Consider the following 23,469-nt stretch of genomic DNA (forward strand, 5'->3'; position numbering starts at 1 on the left):
TCAAGAACGATGGTGTGGACTTAACGAAGTCTGCTCCCTTATTCGTTCCATAGTGATCCGAAATATATTTCAAGAATAAAGAAAGGCATTTGATTTTCTAGAAGCAACAATTAAGTCATGTTTAATGTCACTCATGCATTACCAGATTATTGTCGAAAACTAGATCACCCTCACCAATTCCATACTTGAACCTGTAGATAAGCTCAAGTATGAAAAAACCATCAATAACCATCATTTTAGACAGCTTGAAATCTTCATAGTTTGTAAGACTTGGTGCATAGCAAGCTCTTGCATGTGTTAGATTGCCAAGCAATTCTTGTACGCAATCATAAGTTATTTTCTCTATATCCTCCTCTGTGGACTCCTTAGTTCGAGAAAATAGTCGAAACATGTAAGTCACTTTGTGCTCCTCCATAGCTTGAAGATGTTGATCCCCTTTGTGAAGAGGGCCAATTGAGGTGATTCAAGGTGTATATGCATGCAGTTGGGTTGAGATTTCGAAGTGTATTGGGTACCATACAAATTGTGACAATATTAGATTGCTCGGATTGATTCAGTCTTACTGACAGGGCCGGTCCAGACGGTGGGCAACCCGGGCGACCGCCCAGGGCCCAAGACTCCAGAGGGCCCAAAAATTTATGGTTATGTAGTTTATATATATAATAAAAGTTATTACCAAAATGATTTTTAGGATCTAAAGCTGATTGAAACTCAAATTAGCTTAAAAGATAAACAATTTAGTTTGTTTGTTATTGTTAATTGAACACTTCTATATTGGAGAGTAAATTATAGTTTTTGAATCTTTATTATATTTTTCTTTGAGGGGCCTTTTTTTTTTCTTTTCGCCCCGGACCTCATATATGTTTGGACCGGCCCTGCTTACTGATTCACTTTTTATCAGTTTACTGATGAAATCGTGAACTTCTTTTCTGTAATCGTCAGCTTCTGTTTCCATAACGAATCCTGTAGCTTTTGCGTTGTTGCTGACCAAAGACGTCTAGGATATATCTACACGAATTGATCAAAATAAACTGGTCAGAAATTAGCCAAATTACAAGTTAATTTGCAACTACGAATAATCAACTTATCATGATTTATGTTTAGCATAAACCTTGGGTGGAAGAAGTACGTTCAAGGTAGGTTCGCTATTAATTTTTTTTTGTCCCCATATCATTGACATATATCATGAGTAAATCAAAATCTATAATTGACGTAGTACATGGTACCAGTGCTGTGTGTTCACTTCATATTAATTTAGATTCATGCATATACATTGAAATTTTAAAGGTGCTTTATTGTGAATCAGGAACAGTAAGATGTAACTTCAAGCTTTTATTCATGTGCATCTACTAGGCTCATAAGTGTGGTCGTCATGCCTCATCCATGACACTGAGGTGGAAGGTTTTCACGTTGTGAGCATCGCTCCCTAGTCGTGAGGCTGGGGTACGTGGTGTATGAACCCTAGTGTTGAAGTGGTGGAGGGTGGCTGAGGGGTGGCGGGATGACCATATAGCATGATTGTTTGATTTTTTTTTTTTTTCGTTCATTCTTTTGGGTAAAAAAAAAATCCTTGTAAAAAGAAATCAAGGTTCGCAAAAAAACAACTTTTCTACAAACAAGCATAATTATAAAATTTTGGAAAAAATATAATGTTTGTTTCTATAAATACCAAGAGAAAATTTTTGTCTCCAAATGTCAAGAAAGGTTAAATTATTCTTCTCGTAACTATATTTGTCTGTTTGCAAGAAAAAATTCAAAAATATTTTGTTTAAGAGATCATATTTTACTTATAAAAAAACTATTGCTTTTATAAACTATATATACATTATACAATGAATGGAAGGGAGACAAAGAACAACTACGGCAAACAAAATAAATAGATAAACCATTCTAACCCTAAGATTAAATATGGCAATCTGCCAAGAGTTTGTTTGGGATTGTTTATTTAACTTAATAAGCTTTTTGATAAAAGTTTTTATTAACTTATGACGTGGTTTTTAAAAAGATATTTAGATTAGTTTATATAGTGGCAATAAGCTATAACATGGGTTTTAAAAAAGTGCTTATATTAGGTTATTTGATGACAACAAACTATAACCGATAAGTTTTTTTTAAATGTGTTTGGTTAACTTATAGTCATTTTAGATGAAAAAATCATAATTTATAACTTTTTAAAAACAAATTTTTAATGGTTGTAAAAAGTTGTTTTTAAAAGTATATTTCTATTTCTCAAACACTTTTTAAGCTAATTGATTTTTTAAAAAACTAATAAATCAAAATAAGCATTTTTCAAACTCAATGTCAAATACCCTCTAAATATATGCAGCTTTGTGTCTCATTAAATGTTGCATAAGAAATATGTTTACACAAGTGAAACATTTGGTCACGAAGTTTACACAAGTGAAACATTTTGATATTCCACATTCACCTTGGCGCAAGTCAAACACTTGCCCACGAAGGTAGTGATCTCTGTTTTCATGTTTGACAACCAATAGAGCTTTTTGATATCCAAATACATCTTATCTGAACCTAGGTTAATGGAGTATGGAGTCCTGTGAACTTTGCTCATGACACCTCTCTGTAACCACCGAACTTTGGGATCTAGATCTGGTTCATGAAATAGTAGACTATGTCTCCCTTGATCTCTAAGTTCTTTTCCATTCCCCTTAAAGCTTCATCCGACATGTTCTCTGGTTTCAAGGATTCCAGTTGAGCCTATTTGATTTGAGCGGGAAAATGGGAATGGATGGTCATTATCAGTGTCTTCACTCTGTGACTTGAGTACTTTTTCCGGCTGAGGGTGTCTGCTACCACATTGGCCTTGCCTGGATGATAGCGTATTTCACATTCATAATCATTGAGTGGCTCTACCCACCGCCGTTGCCTCATGTTCAACTCTTTTTGATCAAAAATGTGTTGTAGGCTCTTATGGTCAGTGAAGACAGTGCACTTAGTTCCATAAAGATAATGTCTCCATATCTTTAATATGAAGACCAATGCTCCCAACTCCAGGTCATGAGTTGTATGATTGAATTCGTGTGCCTTCAGCTATCTCGAGGCATAGGAAATAACATTTCCTCGCTGCATGAGCACACAGCCTAGTCCTTGATTGGATGCATCACAGTAGACAATGAAGTCATCCGTCCCTTCTGGCAGAGACAAGATAGGTGCATTGCATGAGGCCTGCTTTAATGTTTGGAACGTAGTCTCTTGCTTTTCTCCCCAACTAAAGGATACACCTTTCTGAGTTAGAGTGGTCAAAGGCTTAGCAATCCTGGAGAAGTTCTGGATAAATATGCGATAATAGCCAGCTAGACCCAAGAATTGACGGATTTATGTGGGCGTCTTCGGTGCTGACCAATTCTTAATCGCCTTGATTTTGGAAGAGTCCACGTGTATGCCTTCCTCGCTAACCACGTGACCGAGGAAAGTTACTTTTCTGTTCCAGAATTCAAACTTAGAGAATTTCGCATACAGTTTCTCTGCCCGTAAGTTTTCTAGCACTAGCCTCACATTCTGTCTATGATCTTCCTCGCTTCGAGAATACACAAGTATATCATCAATGAATATGGTCACGAACTTGTCTAGGAAGGGGCGGCACACCCGATTCATTGGATCCATGAATACCATCGGTGCGTTGGTTAGACCAAATGGCATCACTACAAATTCGTAGTGGCCATACCAAATACGAAATATTTTCTTAGGAATATCACCCTTATGGACTCGCAATTGATGGTACCCTGATCTGAGGTCTATCTTTGAGAAGTAACCGGCTCCTTGAAGTTGATCGAAGAGGTCGTCGATTCGGGGAAGAGGATAGCGACTCTTGATGGTGAGCTTATTTAGTTCGTGATAATCTATACACATCCAAAAGGATCCATCCTTCTTTTTTTAAAATAAGACTGGGGCTCCCCAGGGTGAGAAGCTTGGTCTAATGAATCCTTTGTTTAGCAGTTCATTGAGTTGGCTGGATAACTCCAGCATTTCTATCGGCGCTAGACGGTAAGGGGATTTGGCTATAGGGGTAGCTCCGGGGATTAAGTCAATTTTGAACTCGACTTGGCGTTCGGGAGGGATTCCGGGAAGATCTTCGGGGAAAACATCAGGAAAGTTGCAGACTTCGGGGATGCTCTCGAGGTCTTTAACTTCTTGTTTTTCGTTCACGACATAGGCTGGGAAAGGTTGACACTCTTTTCACATATATTTTTGCGCTTTGATGCATGATATGATACGAAGGTTTTTGCTAAGTTTATCGCCATAAATGATGAGGGCTTCGCCATTAGGCAGATTTAAGCGAATGGCTTTTTCGAAACAAAGGATATTAGCACGATGAAGACTTAACTAGTCCATGTTGATAATGACATCAAAGATCTTAATGGAGATCGGCATAACATCGATAGGAAAGGAATAATCATTTAGGGTAAGGGTACAACCTATGAATACATCGTTAGCGCTCTTTTTCTTACCATTAGCCATCTCGATGGTAAATACTTCAGTTAGAGGTTGGGATTTATGTTTGAGTAGATGCTTAAATGCATGGCTAACAAAACTTCTCTCCACACCAAAATCAAAAAGGATGCATGCATAACAGTTGTCGAGGAGGAACGTACCCGTGACTACGGTGGGATCAGCAACTTCATCTTCCTGGTCCATAGTTATGACTCTTCCTGTGTTGCCTGCTCTTGTTGCTTTTGGGCAATTCCTTTTATAATGCCCAGTTTCACCACAGACATAGCAGGCTTGACCAACTCCCGCTCCAGGATCCTGATTGGTTGGTTGGACTTATGTCTTGCAAAAACGAGTTGTGTGCCCCTTTTGCCATAGTTGTTGCACAGTATTTCAGGGCACGGTCTATGATGGCAGAAGTCACACTTGTCACACCTTGGTAGGGTTCCAGCATATCTACTGGTAGGTGCTTGAGCTGTAGGGGCAGCGGCAGGAGTAGTAGCGACATACACTGCCACTACTTGCTGCTTCTTGAAGGGATCCTGCGAAGACTTTCCCTTGTGCTTATTCCAGAACTTTTTCTTCCCACCGCTCTCCTTGGGTAGTTCATGGGCAGCTAGCACGGGATCCTACCCCCATGATTAATCCAACTCTGTGCCAATTGTTTGGCACTATTAAACATCAACAGTTTTGCAGCCAGGACATTTCCTTGAGTTGGGGGTGTTAATCCTCATATGTATCTTTCTACTTTCTTGCCCTCCAGGGTGACCATTCTCGGGCAGAGAAGAGTAAGATCATTGAATCTCACAATGTAAGTAGTAATGTCGGAGCCTTTCATATTTAAGTTCCAGAGTTCCTCCTCTAGCTTCTGCATCTCGCCTCGTGGGCAGTACTCAGCAAGCATCGGTTCTTTTAGATCCTCCCAACTCATGGCATTAGCCACCGAAAATGTTAGAGATTTGACATGGCCATTCCACCAACTTAGTGCTCTGTCAGTAAAGGTGCACGCTGCAAACTTCACCTTGCTGGATTCAGGGCACGCACATATCTCAATGATATACTCTGTTTTCTCGAACCATCAGGTTAGGGCAATGACACCTCCAGTGCCATCAAAATACCATGGCTTAGCATTCGAAAAATATTTGTATGTACACTCCCTTGTGTGACCATGGTTGTCACCGAGATTAGATGTTGGGGCACCACTACCCGTCCCACTTGTACCACTGGCATTGATTTGAGACATTGCAGCAGCCACGGTGATTGTTACAGCTGCTTTGAAAACAGCTCGGTCGTATTGAGAAGGTGGCGGCGTTGGATCTGTCGGGGATTGTTGTTCTTTCTATTGGGTCTCTTCTTCGGAGGCATATTACTCTAAAATAATCAAGAAAAAGAGGATGATAAGTCCCCTAGATTTTAGAATAAAGTGATATGGAACAAGACATATCTCAACCTGATAGACAAAGTGTCCTAATAGGCGATATACAAAGAAGGGCTACCAATACAAGTAAACAATTACTAGAAAAGAAACAAGTAGCAACACTTGGAATGAATCTCTATATTGAGTTCGGCTCTAGATAAGATACTCCTATAGTATTTTAAGTTGTATGTACTATTATATCGTTCCCTTGTATATAATTTGGTAAGTTTTAAGCATGTTGCAACACCACAGTCACTCCCAAACACATGTTGGTCGTGTCTAAAATAAATATAGTTGATCAGCCTATATTTATTCCAGACATGATTACATCACTATCCAGGTTTAATTGTAGTTTCCAACATCCAAATACTTTTGTTTTGTTCTACTTCCGATATTGTTTCTGGTATGTATGTATACTTGTATACTTCTTATATAATACTTATATTTTTAAAAGTATACTTTTAGTTCAGAGCACTTCGGCCCTTTAGTGTTTACAGTTGTATACCATGCAAGGTTCAGTATACTTAGTTCACTATAAACAGTAGCTCTGATACCAATCTGTCACACGCCCAAACCGAAACATCGGAAATGTTCGAAAGTGGAGGACGTCATGTACAGTATCACAACAATTGCATCATAGTAATCAAAGTAAACACAACCATTACATTTAAAATATAGATATTTAAATTGGTTTGATACATAGTTTGTATTCATCAAAAGTATAGAAAAATGTAAAAGACATGACTCTATACACTTCGTCTTCTCAAAAGCCTGCGGGAATACCTGTCTACTGATTTCCTGAGAATACAAGTGATTTTGAAAGAGTGCCAGCATTAAGCTGGTGAGTTCATAAGAATGTTTTTGAAATGTAAACATGTCATAGAATCTGTAAAAGAATGTTTGTATGCTTCCCAATAAAATACAATATTTTCTAACATGTGTGTTTGTTATTGTGCTCCATAAAGTATTAGTTTGTGAGCCTTGTTAGTACCAACTGTATTGTATAATGTTGTTTTGAATGAAAACCCTTTGTATGAAAACCCTGGCTACCCCTAGTAATGTATAGAATGTTATGTTTGAAAACTCTGGTTACCACCAGTATGTATAGAAGTTTCATTACTTAAAATAAAACCATGAATTGTATTCCTTGGAATCCTCTAGTGTAATGTATATACTTCTATTAATTAAAATAAAACTAATGAAGAATGAAATCTTGTAAACAAAGGTTATTTTATACTATTTTGATTCGTATAACCATGCTTGATATGACTGATGACCTCTGCGACGTTCTTCAGGCGTCGGACGGTATGATATTTGTCACCCCAAGCATGTCTGCCTAACTATAGCTAGCAGTTCAGGTGTGGGATTGTTAGTCCCGAATAGATCTATTCATAAATCTCACATTCTCCCTCAAGTAGACTATGGTTATTCTAAATGATAGGATTTAGTCTGTATCCTGAAGGGTACAATTGAAGAGATGTCTCACAATCCGGTATTAACTAGTTTACGTGTGGTTTTGTATTGTTCTCTTGTATTTGAATTTGTATGTATAACTTGTAGAGTAATAATAATTATACTTAAATAATTATTAAATGTTGTACTCTTGAAATCCGGAAGTAGTAATGTATATCATAAACTAAATCTGCCATAGTTTATATGTTTATTAATGTATAAGCTCTACATCAGTAAAACTGTGTATTGAAATCCCAAACTATACCTATTATAGTTTACATGTTATGTAATTGGTTCATGTATTGATCTGAAAACTATGCAACTATGGCTATAAGTTGAATATATCCCTTATGCTCAGCATGTTACAAAAGGGATAAAATATCTAAAATATTTTATAAAAACAGGTGATCTTTTAGTTGTATCAATTGCATAAGTTTTAATCATATGAAAATCTTTTGCATAAGTTCACAAAAATCATTTGTATTTGGCATGTATTCCCCCCCCCCCCCCCCCTTTTTTTAAATTTTAAAAATAGAAAAGTACAGGGGTATGAACTCACTGTTAATTGTGTGAAGGTGTCGGACTGTGATGATGGAATGAGGATCATCGAGTTGTTGTTTGCAGAATTAACGAAATTCTAATAATAATTAAACACATATATGTATTTTATTAGCGAAACCATTAATTATAGTGTTGGAAAATGCTTGCTTTTGGTTTAGGAATGTTACCAAGACTTGTTTGGATCGGAAAAATCGGGTTTTCAGCTAAGTTCACGGCTTAGGCTGATTGCGGTCATGAACGGTTATCGGTTGTGAACTGCTTTCAACCTAAGAATGGTTCACAGTCCTTGAAGGGTTTGCGGCCGTGAACAGATTTCGGCCTTTGAAGATTTGAAGATTTGAAGGTTCATGGTCGTGAACTCAAGAACGAATGTTGTTTGTTTTGATGAAATGATGAACGTTTGATGTTCCAAAATGATTTTCAAGGTGAATTTGAATGATTTTCGGAGGATAGATTGAGTTTTCGATTGGTTGTTCTGGAGAGAGAAAGTAGTGTTTTCGGCCAGAAGTTGGAAATGAGGGTAAGAACACACACACACACACACACACACACACACACACACACATATATATATATATATATATATATATATATAGGCTGGGTTCCCGTCCATGATCGGGTTCACGTTCGTGAACACCAAACTGATGGATTTCGCTGATTTTCAAAGAAAAACTCAGGTTTTCGCGTTATTATGGTTCCGACTCTTATATAAAATTTAATTATATAATTAAATTGGTTTTCCAAACCATAAGATTTTAACAGAACAAATTAAATCCAAAATTTTATTTAACGAAATTTGACTAACGTTAACGGGAAAAGGTTCGGGTTGTCACAGAATGCCATGGGCTACCCCACATAGTCTTACATCCAATGCCATGGGCTCCCCCTGGGGTCTTCCATGCAATGATACACAATCACATAGCATATCAAATCACAAAAATGACACACATAAACCATAATCACATAATGGGTCGGACTTGGTGCATTAGAGCCATAGGTATGGTGAGAAGACTCACCTCTCGAATATTGAACTCGTAAGTTGAATTCAAATATGTCCCAGATGTCGCTCCTTCTTAACTTCCTAAAATCATCAAGTGATTAACTTAACACCATCCCATAAGTACTCTCAGGTCAACTCTAGTCAAAGTCAAGGTCAACATTCCATGTTGACTTCGACTAGTCGAGTATAGCCAGCCACTCGTCGAGTCCTTGCATAACTCGTTAACTCACCGAGTCACTTGAGTGACTCGTTGAGTTTGCTAATGTTTACAGCCACTAACTCTCAACCGCAAACTCCTTACCGAATACTCATGCCACCCGTAAACCCTGAACCGAAAACGAGTAAACCCTATTCGACTCGTCGAGTCAGCCAAGGGACTCGACGAGTTCCTTCAGTCATCCAAAATTTCGGCCTTTCGAGAGGGATCTAAGGTCTTAAACTTCAGATCCAACTTCTCCTAGTGAAGATACCATGTAAAGTTGCAAACTTTACGTGCATGGATGGTCCTCTAAAGCTAAAACTCCAAAACTAGACTTCAAATAAGTTTCTTGTGCATGGGAAGGGCTGAACTATATAAAGGGAGCAACTTTATGCCATTGGGGACCTAAAGAGGTCCAGATCTAGGACCATAAGTCCATATCCAAGCTTGACTCCATTTTTCTTTCCAATAATGGTCATTCACTTCCAAGAAGGAGATCTAGACAACTAGAGGTCAAGGGTATGACTTTTTACCTTAGAATGATGGTCAATATGATGTAGATGTTGGATCTACTACTCCTCTCCTATTTCCTTCTCCTTCAACCTTGATAAATCCTCCAAAAATGCTCACAAAGGCTCTTACTCTCACTCAAGGGTGTTTACAGCTGCAAACCACTTTCTGTAGGGAGCTAAGGTGCTAGGGGAGGCCACAAGAGCAATTAATGATCTTTATATAGGGAGAAAACCCCAAAATTAGGGTTTTCTCTTTATAGCTCCAACTTGTCGAGACGGGCCTTCCGACTCGCCGAGTTGGTCCCAATCTGTGCCCATGATTAATGTCGCTACTAGACGAGTTGGACTCTCAACTCGCCGAGTACATGTACCAAAAACCTTGAAATTAACTCAATCAGATAATACCTAAAACATGTGTTACAAATTCACTCAAACCAAGGCTCTGATTCCAACTTGAAACATCCATAAAAATCATTCTAAATTAGAACTTTTTTAAAACATTTCAAAACCATTAATTATTAGAAAACTTGTTTCCAAAATAGTATAACACCAGAGTATCCCAGAAACAAGTCATAAACATAAGGAGTTGTACGACACGTCTTTGCCTTCTCGCGATCATCTGATGTACCTGAAACAAAAACTGAAACTGTAAGCCAAAAGCTTAGTGAGTTCCCCAAAAATACTGATACATAACAACAATACACATAATAACAGCATGTAATAGGTCCATAGTTCTACAGACTGGACTACCCCCTGGGCCCATAGTGTGAGTTTGACATGCCTTTTGGGCCCGCAGCTCACATCTGGCGTGCCTCTGAGCCTACAGCATAAGTCTGGTTTGCTTTCAATCACACATCTTATGACTGGCTTGCCCCCTGCAGTCCTAATACTGAAACATAACTGATCTACCCTCAGTACAAGTCTGGCATGCCACTTGGTCCTCAGCTCGTATCTGACATGCTAATGAGTCCTCAGTATGAGTCTGGTATGTATTCCCGGTCCTCATCTCACATCTGGCATACTCCAGGGTTTGTTGGTCACTGCATGAGGCAGTGCAACCTCAACCCTACCCACACAACATGTCTACATATACATCGAATTGCGCATACAAATAATCAAACGGTAACACAGGTAGTCCTACAAATCTACCTAACTGGCATGGCAAACTAGCATGTATAACTATCTCATACTCAACACATCATCAAAAAATTGGGATATCAAATCCAATAGGCCAGCTTTGGTGCCTTATATCCCTTAGTATAGTGAGGATAACTCAACTCTCAACTGTCGAATCGAAGTGATAACTCAAACTCTCAAACCACAGCCACAAACTCCACCACTTATATTTACCATAAGACCTTTTCCATAAATTTCCAATTTACCAAAATACCCCAGAAGTCAACTAGTCAACCCTTGGTCGAAGTCCAAGTCAATGGTCAAGGTCAATAGTCAATGTTGACCCAACTCATCGAGTGCAGTTCATTGACTCGTCGAGTCCTTCCCGAACTCAAGAAATCATGAAATCCCCAGTTGACTCGTCGAGTTTCCCTAAAACTCTCTGAATTCATGCATGTCCAAATGTCAGGGAAACCCTAACTGAATCGCTGAGTTACCCTACTGACTCGCCAATCGATGCCGAGTTGGCCATGCAACTCATCGAGTTACTTCAGTCCTTTCTCCATTCAAATGCTTTTTAAGCCATTCCAAAGCTCCACATTTCAGATCAAGCTTCCGAAGGCATGTTTATCATGAAAAGTAGCAAACTTTACGTGCATGCAAGGCTCTAAAGGCTTATAATGTCAAATCCAAGCTTGTAATGTGGTTTAACTCATAAGAGAAGGTTCATACTTGCTAAAGCTAGAGAGTTTGTAGACATAGAGACCAAGGTAAGTTCAGATCTGAAGTTTTAACTTCGGATCCTAGCCCATACCCAAAATGGCAAACATAAATATGCTAGAAAAGCCCTAATCTCCAACATAATAAGATCTAGAAGGAAAGAAGGTCAAGATAACGACTTTTTACCTTCAAACGGATGTCAAGAAGCAGAAGAGACAGATCTACTAGCTCCTCTTGCACTACTCCTCTTATACTTCAAGTCTTCTCCTAGCAAAACACCTTCCAAGCTTGAAAATAACACGAGAATGGAGCATACACATGAATTAGGGTTTCTACACTCACAAGGGACTGTAAGGGAGGATAATGACCCTTTATATAATGTGCAAACCCTTGGAAATTAGGGTTTCATCCTCCAGATCAAACTCGTCGAGTCATCTCTCCTAGTCGGTGAGTTGGTCATTTAAACACATGGTCCCAAAAGTTCCTACTCGACCAATCAGGTCATCCAACTCATCGAGTAGACCTTCCAATATGAAAATAAAGCTGTAAAATTAATACATGAGAGTCGGGGCATTACACACAAGATGATAAGGATAGGCTGATAAACAACATTAAAGCAATGAGGATCATCAGGTTTGCTTTGCCACCAGACACTTTTCGTTTGGTTAGTTCATACAGTAACACCCCGTTTATTAAATAAATAAAATTAATTAATTAATGAACGTATAATAGCCCTAAAATCAAAAATTATATATCAAGGGTTGGTCTCAGGGAACTAATTATCATATTTTTAGAAATCGGGGGTTAAAATTGTGAGTTTCGGACTTAGTTTGTAAATATTTATAAAGATAGGGGCTTCGCGGTAATTATTTGGATTTAATTTGAAAGGAAAAGAGGTGGAAGGGTTGAATGTGTAATAATTAAGATATTCGGGGCTAAAGGGGTAACATAGGGAGCTGAATTGTAAAGATTTTAGAAGATGGCGGTTGTTTGGTAATTTATGGGACTTAATTTGTAAGGGATTTCCATGGATTGGGTTGAAAGGGTAAATATTGGATTACATTTGAAAGAAAAGGGGCTTAGAGGGACTGTTGTTGCCATTATGGAAAACTTTTAAGTGGAGTCGGGTATAAAGATCTAAGGAACCCTAACCCTAAAAGGAAGTTGCAGCCGCCATCTCTATATTTATGCCTCCCTCATCGGCGCCACCTCTCAACCACAGTTCCCTCCCTAGCCGCCACTGCATCTTCCTCGTCGATGACGACCAATCAGGCAACGAAGTTCGTGAGGTCCGCCATTCCCCTTCTTCTACTATTATAGCCACCACCTTAGAAGCCTTTCTGCCACCGCCATCCATGTCGTTCCTCCGATCAGACCAAGCCGCCTAGCGGCCACCTTGCCATTAAAGTGTCGCAACCGCAACCTTCTGTTGGAGATGTTGTGCATAATGGGAGAGCCGTCAAGATCGTAGAAGCAAGCCTTGTTCGTTGTTGTGCGAATCGGGAAACAATGTTGCGATGCTATTGCCGCCTATCTGGGGGTTCTACCACCGCCAACGCCATAGGTGGGTGGCTGTGTTGCTATTCCGAGCAAAGGGTGTAGTGTGTGTTTATTGTAGGGTTGTTTAGTCTACTGTGTGTGGATGTATTTCTTTTGTTAGAGTGTTTTTGTCTAGCCGGAAAATCAAGATTAGCCGCCACCACCACCGTGACGTGGTGGCTGCCGCCACATGCCACTGTCGGCCACCACTTGGGTGGTTATGTGTGTGTTTATGTTAGCATGTGTCTTTGGTTTTGATTAAAGCATTGTAATTGTAATTATGAAAAAGGATAATGAAAAGAACCAAACCACCACCGTGAGGTGGTGGTCGCCACCGTGAGCCGCCATTGACTACCACTACCCTAGGTGGTAGTGGGTAGTGCCCCACTAGCAAACCCCTAATTGACCTAATGAAACCCTAATGGTCTTAAAGATTCAATTTTGGGCCTATTGGGCCATGATTGGGTAGGAAACCCTAATAATGGATTTTAGGCCTTGGACGTATTGGGATCTACATTTGGGCCATTGGAATTGGACTATGTATTAATCCCGATTACACCATATGATGTATCTAGTAGATTAGTGGACTTAATGGATTAAGTCCATAATGGGTTAAGTGAGAAACACTTAATCCTAATTGCCATTTTATGTGAAACCCTAATTCCACTTGGGCCTTAAGTTGAGCCTTTATATTGGGCTTTGGTGATTAGGCCAATAATAGGCCATTCAAGAACAATCGTATAGACTAGAATAATTTAATGGGCTTAAGGTTAAAGCCTATGTGTGGAGTTTGGGCCTAATTTGGAAAATTTGGCCATAAATGGGCTATAGTTTGGGCATTGATGATTAAGAGATATTGGACCATCAGAATGTCAAGTATTGGACCAAGAATAAATGATTGGGTCTTAAGGCAAGACCATGTAGAGACTTGGGCCCCATTAGGAAAATTGGGCCATTGTTGGGCCTTGGTTTATTATTAGACTTTTGGGCCTTTGGATTGGGCCTTGGGCTTGAATCAAGCTAAGATAGGGGTAAAGCCATCTTTTACCCCACGCATAGACTTATGGGTATATGTGATGGAACCCAATTATTAATTGGGTGTTATTTTGATGTTGACAGATTCGGGAATCTGTAATACAGCAGCTAAGGTTTTGTCAGCAGGACTTCAGCAGTGTGAGGTGAGTTTTCCTCCAATAAGAATGAGTCTAAGGCACCAATGTCGGCCCGTCTTGGTAGTTGCAGTATGTCGGGTTAAGCCCAATGCAATTTATATGTTTTCGGACTTCGCTCCGATGTCGGGGTGGTCCCGAGAAGTAGTTATGTATGCTTGATGTCTTTGTGATTCATGCATGTTTATGATATGTGTTATATGTTCCGGACTCCAGTCCGATGTCGGGAAATCCCAATGCAGTATATGTGATTATGTTATATGTTCATTTTTATGTTATGTTCAGTTTATTCCAGACTTTGGGCCGATGCCGGGTGGGGCCCGATGCAGTGGGTGGGGCCCAAGTTATTTCGGACTTCGTTCTGATGCCGGGCAGGGTCCAATTTATGCTAGACTTCGGTCCGATGTCGTGCGGGGCCCGATGTACTGGGCAAGGCCCAGTATGTGTTATAAGTATTATTGTATCATATGTGGTAGTTTTTGGGAGCTAACTAAGCTTCGTGCTTACAATTTTAAGTTTTGGTTTCAGGTACTCCCACACCACAGTTTTCAGCATGGGATTTATTGAGACTCTGATATATTTTCTCATTTGTTTTTGATGCAGTATTTGATATGATATTTTGAGATATATGACACTTTGTTTTCTTATTGATTATGGATGATTATAGTTTCTTATAATATTTTCAAAATAAAATTTTAGGTCATATTTTTGGGATGTTTCAAGTTGATATCATAGCCTTGGTTTGAGGGATTAGAGAACAATTCGGGTGTATCTGAACTCAAACTAAGGAAGTGGTATAAAGTGTTTAGAAGAAAAACCATGTTTATAAAATGATTTTTAAAATAGAAAAGAACTTTGAAAAGAGAAAAGGGTGTGGTGCATGCAATCAGCTGAGCTCAAGTAAGTACTCCCAAATTACCCATACAAGTTTATGCTATGTTATGATTATCAGCTTTAATAAAACAGCATGCTAGATTAGGACTAAGGATCTAGGAAGTATCCCTTATGTGCCCGTTATATGTGTTTCAGCTTTATGCGAACTGCATGCTAGTACAGAATTGTCAATATGATAGCCGGAGTAGTATATGCTTGATTATGTGTACTCGATGATCAAATGTTGCTTGCTTTGTGCATTTAGGAGTCTTAGTTATCTTTTACTAACTAGTAAATGAATATGTTAAGTTACATATTGCAAGGACTAAATAATTTTAAAAGGTTAGGTCTAGCTCTATTTCGCAGCTCTTGTTGAGTCCAACCGTTGTAGGGTAGGATCTCTCCTTCGAAGAATTATCTAGTGTAAGTAATATGTAATAGTGTTTGCGAGAAAGTTAGGGGAAGAAAGCAGGGACTTCTTATGCAACTGATGGCGGAGAGTGATTTGGTGATTACCCTAGGGAAAGCCTAGGATGAGAGTAGCAGAGAGCAATAGTAGTAGAAGGGACTTGGTGGAGTCAAGGAAATTCTTGAGGAAAGTACGGATAGATGTGGAATGTATTATGGGCCCGTACTACTGAAAGAAGAGGATCCATTCGAATCAAGGAAGGCTAAGATATGATCGGGGAACTTGTAGTGTGAGAGATCCCTCGAGTTTTGATGAGTATTGTGGTAATTGTGATGGTATACTTCTGAGTATAGTGACGCTACATGGTAGATCAGATGGTAGTTCTGGTATCGAGGAGGGATCATGCTCGGACTCTGTAGCCGGACAGCTCGATGATTAGATGAGTGAGTTCATTCCATCTGAGATTATGCACCGTATCACTTACCAGATTTCAGTGATCTACGGTATGATCGGGAAGGGCATTTTACAGATTTGTGATGAGAGGTAGAGTGCTTTCCTCACTGAGATGGCAGTCATGATAAGGACGCATACGTTGATGTTTTGGGAGTTCAGAGCTTGTGAAGCTCTAGATTATCATGGGGGGTCAGGGACCCCATTGCTAGCAGCAGATGGTTGGCTGTTGTCGCCAACGCTTTTTGTACCAGCCGTTGTCTCAAAAGGGGGACAAGATCCGATTAACTTCTTGTCTCCTAAAGTGCAGAGCACGCGATTGATAGGAAGAGGTTGGTAGGGATTTAAGTGGTGAAGCGGTTTATGTTATGTCATGGGATAACTTTTTGACCAGATTCCTCGTAGAGTTTGCCCAGGCAATTGAGGCACAACAGTTGGCGTGAGAGTTGTTAGATCTCCGCTAGACTACTGAGACTATGGCAGAGATCACTTCCAAATATTGGGAGAGAGCTTATTTGGTACCACAGTATGTAGCAGATGAGGAAATGAAGAAGGTAAGGTATTAGAACATACTGTAGAATAATAGCAGGGGTATCGTGAGTATCTCGGGGTGCAAGACCCTGAATGATATGACTTCTAGAGCACAAGAATGAGGTATTGACTTGGAGCACATTGGTAAGAGGGAATCAGATTAGTTTCTTGTACTGAAGGGTCTCGGGAAGAGACCAAAGAGTTAGGATTAGCTTGTGAGAGGCCAGTAGGGCCAGATTTGGTGCAGCACTTACTGGATTGGGAGAGTGCATTGTCATTTTGCTTTATTCCAAGACTAAGGAATAGCACGAGGAGCACCTGGGGAAGGTGCTAGAGAATCTGAGGAGGGAGAGACTTTTTGCAAAGTTCTCCAAATGTGAGTTCTGGTTGTGTGAAGTGCAATTTCTTGGGCACCCTGTCAACCAGAAGGGTACACTTGTTGATCCGGCTAAGATAAAGTTCGTGATGCAGTAGGAGATTCTGAGGTCTCCATCTGAGATTCAGAGTTTCCTGGGTCTAGCAGGTTACTACCGGAGATTTATACGGGACTTCTCCAAGATTGTAATTCCTTTGACACGGCTGACCAAGAAGTTGGTGACCTTTCATTGGGGGCCTGAGCAGCAGGAATCTTTTGAGGCTCTTAGACAGTGATTGTGCGAGGCACTGATTCTCACCATGCCAGAGGGTGTAGATGATTTCATGGTTACTGTGATGCTTCGACCGACATGGGTGTGGTACTGATGTAGTGGAGTCACGTGATAGCAGCCCTTAGGGAATCGGATTGGGGATTCCAGTCAGGACATGAGTTCAGTTTGGGATGGAAGGCTGTGTGTATGCTCAACATTGGATGTGTTTGGATTAGTAATCAGCAAGTGAGATAGTATGATAAATTGTTGTAAGTTTGCGGGTGTAGCTATAGCATTCACTAGCAGCCAGATAGAGCTAGAATGTTGTAAGACTGCGGGAGTAGCCGTAGCATTCACTAGGTTGGTAGATAGCATGGGAGTGTTGTTAGATCACGGAAGGAATAGCAGTACCCACCAGTTTGGGTGTAGCAGTGAGGATATGCAAATCTGCGGATTAGTTTATGGATTTCCCCAGTGGGATTAGATCTGGTTAAGCCAGTGATAAGACTGTAGGAACGCCACTACAGTTATGAGATCATGGAAGAAGTGGACGGCTTAAGGTCATTTGAGATTTTAGGCTACCATTGGTCGGGTAGCAATCACTTTTAGCCTTGGATTGGGTGACGTCAGGATTCGACGTATGGACCCGATCAGTTAGATCAAAAAAAATCATTAGAGCCACAGTGATAAGATGACTAGTAGTAATTATTGATAGGTAAGGACTATGTTCGGAAGTCGTGAGGGACGACTGTAGGGGAACATTCGACTCAGCAACCGGGTCGGGACCCGGTATCTTAGGTGACCGGCAAGAGAATTGTGACCAAGGAGGTCTCGGTAGATTTTGGAAAGCAGCCAGGGTACGACATACTGTTTTAGGCAGCTCAACGCTTCAGACAGTTCGGTGTCTCAAGCAATAATGGTATTTTAGGATCTCATGTACGGACGGAGTAACGGGTCGATTGGGAAGTGATGAGTCATTCACAGTGGTATTATCTGAGCCTTGGTCAAGTATAAGTAAATTGCAGGGATAAGTGGATATGTGCTTATGTTTTCTTGTGGGAACCATGAGTTATCAGAAGCTGAGTAGGCAGCTGAGAGACAAATGGACTAGATTCAACGATAATGATTCAATATGGGCAGTCTATCAGGGATTCAGACCATCTCGAGACAACAGATTTCAGACGGATTAGATGCGATCTTGTTGCAAGGAATTCATTTATCTACGGATTTGAGAACCAAGTGAGGGTTGGTCATGGGTACCCTGAGAAAGCTAGGGTGTGCCCAGGATTTTGGCCATGTTGAGTAGTTTGGCGTGTAAGGAATCCTAAGAGATGATTTCGAGGACGAAATCTAATTTAAGTGGGGGAGAGTTGTTGTAACGACCCAATTTTCAAAGTAAAATATTCATTTTAGAATAAGCAAACATGATGTCAAACATTAACAAATCCAGTTATAATTGTTTTCAAAACATAAGTCAAATACAACTTTTATTCCAAACATCAGAGTGTCCCAAAAAATCTGTGAGAGAGTGCACATCGCGCCATCACGCCTTTCCCTTGGAATCTGAAGTACCTGAAATCATAAAAAAAAAAACCTGCAAGCATGAAGCTTAGTTAGTTCCCCAGAGCATACCGCACACACAAACCACATAACATGCTAGCTATAAAGCTACCTCTCCCACATACACATATCAATCAGCTATAAAGCTACCTCTACCACATACACTCTATAAAGCTACCTCTACCACATAGCACCTATCATTTAGTTATAAAGCTATCTCTACCATTAGCGACAAGGTTATCTCTACCCTTAGCCATACATGCTATCTCTACCAGTAGACATACAGGCTATCTCTACCGTTAGCCATACAAGCAACCTCTACCATTAGCCATACATACTATCTCTACCGTTAGCTGTAAAAGCTATCTCTACCGCAGATCAATACATAACAATGTCATACACCACTACACGACAAGTACCAACTATCATAAAATGGGCCGGCCATGGTACCTTAGACCCATTGGTATGGTGAGAAAACCCACCTCGAATGCAGAAGCTTCCTAAAAAAATCCTTAGTTGTTGCCCTGACCATCAATACCGAAACAATATACCCAACTAGCAACTGGGGCCCATACCATAATCCTTAATCCATGCATGGGGGTAAAATGACCATTTTACCCCTGGCCCAGTACGATCCAAAACTAAGGCCCAATCCTCAAAATAAAGCCCAACACTAGGTATAGGCTTTCCAAGCAAACTAGTGGTCCATCAATGGCCCAATTTGCTTAATTGGGCCAATCCCATTAATGGGTCTTACCCGGAGCCCAAACATATTCCTGGCCCAAAACATCTGACTCCTGATGGCCCACTGAAGCCTAAAGACCCAAACTCCATTGCTTGGCCTAAACCGAGGCCCAAAACACTACAAGCCCAAAACTGATGAGTACGCGAGGAGTACTCTTATGTACGCTAAGTGTACTGACTGGAAGTGGTGTACGCAACGCGTACTTGCATGTACGCCCAGCGTACTCCCCTGTTAAGCTACTTTTCCATTAAGTGCTTAATACTCGGGATTTCCAACATCAAACTTCAAATCTAAGTCCATGAAGATGTCTTAAGGAATAAAATTGGCAACTTTATGCCTTTGCATGCTCCATATGCTCTCAACAACCCATTAAGACCTTTCCAAGGGTTTTGATCCATGCATGAGGTTAGAATATTCATCAAGATTGCATTTTTATGAAGGAGATAGACCAAAGGACCTCATATCTACTCTCTCTAAGATCTGGAGTTGCTCAACTCCCAAGAGATAGTCCAAAAGCTCATAAAAAAATCAAACAAGCCCTAATCTAGATCTCAAGCTATAAGATAACAAGGTAGAAGCTTTATACCTTCTGAGACTTGCAAATGGGCTGGAGAACCTGGATCTAAAAGCTCTTCCCTGATCAATGAAACTCCAACATGATCACTCCTCTTCAAGAACACAAAAATGTACTCCAAGATGGCCTTACAAGCTTACACTCTCACTATAAGGGTTAAGGTTACGAAGAGGGGTTAACGGATGAGAAGGAGGCTGACCCTAGAGGGTGTAATGTTCTTTATATAGTGTCACACCCTAAAATATAGGGTTTATTGACTCTGGGCGTACATTTCCAATCACCCTTGACCATTTTCCCCATCTACGTTGGGCGTACTCTCGAGCTGGCCACCTTGCATGCATGGGATCATCTTGTCACTAATTTTCCATTAGGGGATAAAATTATCAACAAATACAAAGTGTCATAACTCCTTTATTCCAAGTCCGTTTCCGATAAACTTTATATCTATGAGAAGGTGACGGGAAGCCCTACGCTCCCTCGACACCTCCAAGCCTAAAACCTTTCAGATAAATCCTGGGACCCATAAAAGACTGAATCTTCCCTACCCCCTTGGTTTCTGAGGGCACAACTGAGTAATTTCAAACAGGGTGCTACAACTCTCCCCCACTTAAACTAGACTTCATCCTCGAAGTCATGCATCACCATCCCCGACAAACTAGACTACCGGAGCACCACTGCCACAAGCCCGGGAATACTCCAATCTTCCCAAGGCAACCAAAGACTAACCCTTTCAGGTTCTAGAATCCGAATATGAAAAATTTCCTTGCAACCTGATCACGTTTATTCCCTTTGAAACCCAAAGCCTTGAGATGGTCCGTCTCCCCGACAGACTGCCCACGACGAATCATCCTTAAACTGATTCCTCGAGAGACCGGCCTATATAGAATACTTCCCAATCGTGATACCATGAGGCTTCTTAAATAACAAAAGTCACCGACCAACTGCGACAACCGAATAACCCATAATTCCATTCAAAAGCTCCAAATCATTGAAGTCACTCCCATTCCTCTTGCTGCCATATGACGGCTTTCCTGAAGAACGGTCGGGACCTTCTCGGTCCCAACTTGCTTGCCAACTACCCAAAACACAGGATACCTTTCCGATTGCTGAGCCAGAGACACACACTCTGCAGTCCCACATGACCTTCGAAGGACACCCCTCCTGACAAGCACTGCCCTGACGATGCCTCCTCCCTTGACTCCTTCGATCCTTGATTCGTCCGATCATAACAAGCTGACAACCCATCGCCACTGACTCCGATGCAATGACTAATGCTACTATAACAACTACATACTTACATCATACCCAACCTCCCTTGATCTGACTTTTCCTGGGTTCAATATGTTGTGGTCCTATTACTGATGGAACCACTCGAGATACATCGTGATGGCTTGCGCCACCATCGAACCATACCCATTCGCCATCTTGGTATACTGCCTATGATGCCCTTGGCATACTTACACCCCCGAATCCCATCGCATAGAATCAAAATCCTGAATTAAATCTACGCAAACCCCGATTCCGATTCCTCTCTGAAATGGGTCAATACTCTGCTGCTCCCTCGGGATCCATTATGCATCATAACCTCTGATTACCCTTACGTGACCGGTACTTAGGTATCCTTACCCGATTTCCAAGATTACCAGCCTTGCACCCGGTCCAACCACCAAGTTCCCAAAAGGTCAAATATCATGACCACCCAACAGTAGCCTTTCTGCATCCTGGACCGCTTATCCACAAGATCCTGCAACTCAGGGTTCAAACCCTTGCCTCAACAGTCTCTACCAATTCCATTCTGAATTCCCATAAACATTTGGGCTCGCCCACAGACTTCCGATCGAATCATCATTACCTACCATGATTCCGCCTAAGCTGTGGATTCCGTATGAACTTGTGAACTGGTCTACCTTGGTCTAAGCCATCAGAACAAATCTGTGAATGCTAATGTTGCACCCGTAGACTTCCAACACTCCCTAACTGAACTTAACTATTGACTGGACCCTACCTGGTCCCCTCCTCCATGTCCTGCTATATGGCGTCAAGAAAACACGATCCAACAGTTGCGGAGTTTCCCGAACTCCCATCCCTCGTTATCCTATATTCAGCTGGCCCCTAAAACTGCCCTTCCTCCCCCAATGGGGATGTGAAATGCATCCTCGTCTCACACTCGCTTCCAACCTGGATACCAGAGTGATTCTCTCCCACTTGAATTCAACTACATCCGCTCAGCACACGAATATTGAAAGGCCTCCCAAACCCTGTTCCGTCTAATTGACAATCTGCCGACGTCTGGTGAATAATAGAGTTAGGGCTCCCTGAATAACCCTTCCAAATAGCTTGACTCCTGAAAACCAGCCATCATTTCTCGAACCCCAACAATGCCAAAAAATCTAGCTGCTCGACCTGACACCACTTTCGCGGCACTCGCCGCGTGGTCCTCTACAATCTCTACTTCGAGCGGGAAACAAAGGTTACCGACGCATCCCAGAACTTCTTGCTAAGCGCAAGAGACACGAACGATCGGGTAGCACCCGATCCAAACAAAACATGCACCGACATACCATCGACCCAAAAAGGTCCTTATACTAGCATAATGTACCCAACATACATATGAATAATAAAGAGCAGGGAATAATAGATACGTACCAGCCACAACGTCCGGCGCTGCCTGAGCCTCCTCAGTGATCAACTGAAATGCACGGCTCTTCACCGCTGGAGTATCCGCATTTGCAGGGTGGACATCAGTAATCCTTAATGTGGCGGGTGCATGCACCATCACTGCTCCCCCTCCACCTTGCAACCTCATATAATTGGACCGCTTATGGTCAGTCTGGTTGCAGTGAAAACAAAGCAAGCCCTTCGCAAGGTAGTCCCTACTCAAGTGGCCCGGCTGGCCACATGAATAGCATCTCGTGCATGTGACACGACAAGCTCCACCGTGCACCCTACTGCATTTATCATACCGGACCTGGCCCTGTTGACCCCTGGTGGAAATGCTTGAGGTATTCAGCTTATTAGCCTGACCCCCCGCTACCTGCGTCTGCTCCGGCTTCCGCTGGGTGTGGAAATCCAACTCCATCTCCCGTTCCCGGGCCTTTTCTAGCATCTCATTCAGGGTTTTGGACCCTGTAAAGCTCACAAACTCCCAGATATCATCCCTCAGTATAGAATGATATATCGTCCTCCGCATCTCCTCATCAATAGCATACTGCAGGATCAACAAAGCTCGTTCCTGAAACTTGGTAGTCTCGATGGTCTGTTAAAGGTCATGAAACTCCCTCACAAGTCGTTGCACCTCAATGGCTGGTGCAAACTCCAAATCGAATCGCCGAACAAACTCAGTCCAGGTCATCTCATTCACACTGGTTGCTCCCACCTGACTCGTAACCTCGCCTCACCAGTCTCGAGCCCTGTCTCTCAGCATACAAAAAGCAAATTGCACTTTTTCCGCATCTAGACAAGAACTCATATGTTGAGCATTCTCGATATCCGCTACCCAGTATCAGCTAACAATGGGGTTCATGGCCCCGAAAAACTCTAGCGCCCCACACGCCTTGAGCTCTCGGAACG

At 41.4% G+C, this 23,469-nt stretch overlaps 1 pseudogene; it reads right to left on the reverse strand.

Moving 5' to 3' along the window:
* LOC145010107 (UPF0481 protein At3g47200-like) lies at window positions 1-22,705 on the reverse strand (annotated as a pseudogene).
* Between the last annotated feature and the right edge of the window lie 764 nt (window positions 22,706-23,469).

Source organism: Lactuca saligna, chromosome 8 (assembly GCF_052625555.1).
Source record: "Lactuca saligna cultivar CGN05327 chromosome 8, ASM5262555v1, whole genome shotgun sequence".
Lineage (NCBI taxonomy): Eukaryota > Viridiplantae > Streptophyta > Magnoliopsida > Asterales > Asteraceae > Lactuca > Lactuca saligna.